Consider the following 4,598-nt stretch of genomic DNA (forward strand, 5'->3'; position numbering starts at 1 on the left):
CAGGATGCTTTTTTCAATATCTATTGTATTATTGCCTTTTCCCACATCATAAAGTTCTATTTATTTTTTGAGCTCATACAGACATAGGTTAATGTTTTTCTGTTCAGTTTTATTTTTTGACTGTGGAGGTGGAGTTTTTAAACATTGCAATGGAGATTTCACCTGTGTAAAGCTACAAGGCCTTTACTATTGTCTTATGTGTTGTATGTTATGTGTGCACACTTGTGTTTTGTGTTGTATGTCTGTATGTGCATATGTCCATATATCATATATGAGGAGAGCTCATGAAAAAATGGATCCAAATTTTTTTTATTCACGTGTTTTTAATGGTTTAATTTAAATTGGGTAAACAGCTGTTGAGGATTGTTTTAATATGTGAACAAATAAGGAGGTTGACAGATCTGTTTGTTTACTTTCACCTTTCCTTTTCATTATATTTAATCATTCTGTTCAGGATAATGTAAATTGTTCAGAAAATTGTTTTCTTAGTACCTGTTGGAATGTTACATATTTTTTTTAGCCATCATTGCCAGAATTCCTATCTTCATCCCAGTGCCAGTGAAGACAAAGATAAAACCAAACTACAGCTTCTTCGATAGCAATCACAGTAAACTGTATAAACTGATGCATCAATGAATAATAACTCAACAAGTAATGCTCAATCAAGGAGTCGATTTACTTTGGGAGGAAATGGACATATTGATAGATTCCTTTGCTTTGAACTGCTTGCAGAACTTGCCTGGACTATGTATCACTTGTATGCAGTGTGAACTATCTGTTGGTGCAGCGAATTGTTGTAATTCTGGAGTATCTTTGCTTATGGTGTCACCGGTAGTACAATTTTTCAAAGGAGCCATCAACTGGCTTAGTGTCGTGGCCTTTCTGTATCCTTCTCCCTTCTGCTAGTGATGGTCTAAAATTTGGGGGCCAACAGAGGTGAGGCAAAGAACCTCACCCCCCCCACTGGCACCAAGGCCAAATTTGGGGGCCAACAGAAATGGGGCAAAGAACCTCACCCCCCCACTGGTGCAAAGGCCAAATTTGGGGGCCAACAGAGGTGAGGCAAAGAACCTCACCCCCTCCCCCCATGGTGCATAGGCCTATCCACAAGTATGGCTGTATGCTGGACCGGTAGTCAGTGACGGGTATGATCCAATTGCAGTGGTACCAACCTAAGACAGGAGGCTGATGCCTTGAGGTCAGCTCATCCGATGACGGGTAAGGACCATATGTAGTATTGGACAGCCTAACAGGCACGGTCCCTAAGCCACATGCTTGGTGCTTAATTAAACAGAAGGGGGGAGATGCTAAGAGCCATAGCCAGTAGGAATGAAGCATGGCATTTTTGGTTGAAAGGTGATGCCAGCAAGCCATTGAGATGATAATGATTATGTTAAGATGTGCATTCAATTGGAGATTAGACCCCTGCTCTCTGCCTCGGCCTGCTACTTTGGAGCTCTCACGGGACTCCCGGAGAGTTCCCATTGGTTGGGAAAGTGCGGTAGGAGGGATTTCCGGAGGAGGGATTTCCTGTTGGTGTGGTGTGTCCCAGGAGAAGGCTGCTTGCGTGGCATTCACAGGAGTTTTGAAAATAAAGTCTGTTCCTGCTTGAGTGGCTCGTGATTTTGTGCCCAGCCAGACTGCGGCAAGAATCGAACCCAGCCAGTGCCTCACACATGTTAGGTAAGAGCTCCACCACTGAACCACAACACCAGCCCTCAACATATGCTTTTTGGATTAGAAATTTCCACCACAAATATTCAAAATGGATTCCTTACATACCTGTCACTTTGGAAGAGTTCCTGTATGTCCTTCTCCATTCTGGGTCCTCAGGAACATTTTAGTGTCATGGAAACTCAGAGATGAGAAAGAGTTTTTAAGATTTATACCCAGCATAAGATTCTCTTTCACCATGTCCCTGAAAGACTATCATCTAAACCCTTCTTGTACATAGGACAGGCAGCTGTCTATTCTATGAAGCAATCCATTCCACTTTGGAGGCATTCTAGTCGTTAGCAGTATTTTTTATTTTCCAAATTAAATGTAGATTGATTCAACTCTCACAATTAGTGTTCACACTGTATTCTACAGCCAAAAAGAATGAATTTCTACCTTAAGCATTTTAACCAAAATTTCAGTTAGGGGAAAGAAAGTCAAGAGATCAATTATACAACATAGTAACTACATTAATAACATCGGAACACAATGCTCCACCCCCACTGCTGCCGCGACTAGGACTGTGCGCCAGCCCCCCACTGCTGAAAGCTCCGCCACTATGGAGGACAAAAACAAGTACAGCAACATGGAAGAATTTGCAGAGGGATCCAAGATCAACGCGAGCAAGAATCAGCAGGATGATGGTAAAATGTTTATTGGAGGCTTGAGCTGGGATAAGAGCAAGAAAGATCTGACTGAATATTTGTCTCAATTTGGGGAAGCTGTAGACTGTAGGATTAAAATAGATCCAGTCACTGGAAGATCAAGAGGATTTGGATTTGTGGTTTTTAAAGATGCTGCTAGTGTTGGTAAGGTTTTGGAACTGAAAGAACACAAACTGGATGGCAAATTGATAGACCCCAAAAGGGCCAAAGCTTTGAAACGGAAAGCACCCCCTAAAAAGGTTTTTGTGGGTGGACTGAACCCAGATACTTCTGAAGAACAAATTAAAGAATATTTTGTAGCCTTTGGAGAGATTGAAAATATTGAACTTCCCATGGATATAAAAACAAATAAAAGAAGAGGATTTTGTTTTATCACATATACAGATGAAGAGCCAGTAAAGAAATTGTTAGAAAGCAGATAACATCAAATTGGTTCTGGGAAGTGTGAAATCAAAGTTGCACAGCCCAAAGAGGAATATAGGCAGCTACAGCAACAACAAAAAGGAGGAAGAGGTGCTGCAGCTGGTGGGCGAGGTGTACCAAGGGTCATGGCTGAGGTCAGGGCCAAAATGGAACCAAGGATTTAATAACTATTATGATCAAGGATATGGAAATTACAATAGTGCCTATGGTGGTAATCAGAACTATAGTGGCTATGGTGGATATGATTATACTGGGTATAACTATGGGAACTATGGGTATGGACAGGAATATGCAGGCTACAGTGGTCAACAGAGCACTTATGGCAAGGCTTCTCAAGGGGGTAGCAATCACCAAAATAATTACCAGCCATACTAGAGAAGGACATTGGAGAAAACAGGAGATGCTAAAGAAACCCATCTTGCAGGATGACATTGAAGACTGGTCTTCTGTTGATCTAAGATGATTATTTTGTAAAAGACTTTCTAGTGTACAAGACACAACTACTGTGTCCAACTGTATATAGCCGCCAATTAGTTTTCTTTGTTTTTACTTTGTCCTTTGCTATCTGGGTTATGACTCAATGTGGATTTGTGTTTATACAATTTTATTTGTATGATTTCATGTTAAACCTCAAATAAATGCTTCCTTATGTGAAAAAATAACATTGGAACATATTTTGAAAATTGCAAAGATTAGATTTTAAGTATTCTCATCACAGAAAAATGGGAAATAATGCATGTGCTAGCTCAACTGACTCCACAATGTATACATATTTTTTTCAAAATCATGTATGAGGTAGATGACAGTAGATTAGACAAAGGAAAATGAAGGGAAGGGAGGGAGATAGGAATAGGAAAGACAGTGGAATGAATTTGACATAATTTTCCTATGTACATATATGAATATAACCACTGGGAATCTCACCATTGCATACATCCACAAGAATGGGATCCTAATTAGAATAAAATATATTCCATGCTGTATAATTATATCAAAAATAGAATACACTGTCATGTATAACTATAAAGAACCAAAACATCATGTTGTAAATGATAAATATATTCAATTCTCATTTCTCAATTTTTAAAAAGTGCTTTATTTGGAAATAACTATTATCTCCAATGGCTTTTTTGTTTGTTTTGTTTTTGTTCTTTTCTTTTGATACTGAGGATTGAATCCATGGGTGTTTAACCACTGAGTCATATCCCCAGCCCTGTTTTGTATTTTATTTACAGTTATGATCCTTTATTTAGAGTTAGGGCCTCACTAAGTTGCTGAGGTTGGCTTTAAACTTGCGATCCTCCTGCCTCAGCCTCCCAAGCCACTGGGATTACAGGTGTGTGTCACTGTGTGCCCAGCTCCCATTGTTTGCTTGTTTGTTTGTTTGTTTGTTTGTAGTTGTAGATGAACACAATACCTTTGTTTCATTTATTTATTTGTTTTTATGTGGTGCTATTGAACCCCGTGTGTGCCTCACGTGTGCTAGGTAAGTGCTCTACCACTGAGCTACAGCCCCAGGCCCCATTGGTTCTTAATGTAAAGGAAGACTAACTTGAGGAGGCAATTTAAACTCTCCATTATCACGTTCTGACCCTAATCATTTTCCAGCGTACATCAAAGCCTTTGGATGGTAACAACATGTACTTACTTAAAAAAAAAAATTCTGACAACCAAAAAGTTAACAAGGGGAACTTCCTATTTTAGAAATATTCCAACTAATCAATGAAGGAATGATAGAATTAAACATTTTCGGGGCTGGAGATATATCTCAGTTGGTACAGTGCTTGCCTCCTC

The 4,598-nt window shown here is 39.5% G+C and overlaps 1 pseudogene; it reads left to right on the forward strand.

Annotated features, from left to right (window-relative positions):
* Positions 1 to 2,208: 2,208 nt before the first annotated feature.
* LOC107134496 lies at positions 2,209 to 3,416 on the forward strand (annotated as a pseudogene).
* Positions 3,417 to 4,598: the final 1,182 nt, after the last annotated feature.

Source organism: Marmota marmota, unplaced genomic scaffold (genome assembly GCF_001458135.2).
Source record: "Marmota marmota marmota unplaced genomic scaffold, marMar, whole genome shotgun sequence".
NCBI classification, from domain to species: Eukaryota; Metazoa; Chordata; class Mammalia; order Rodentia; family Sciuridae; genus Marmota; species Marmota marmota.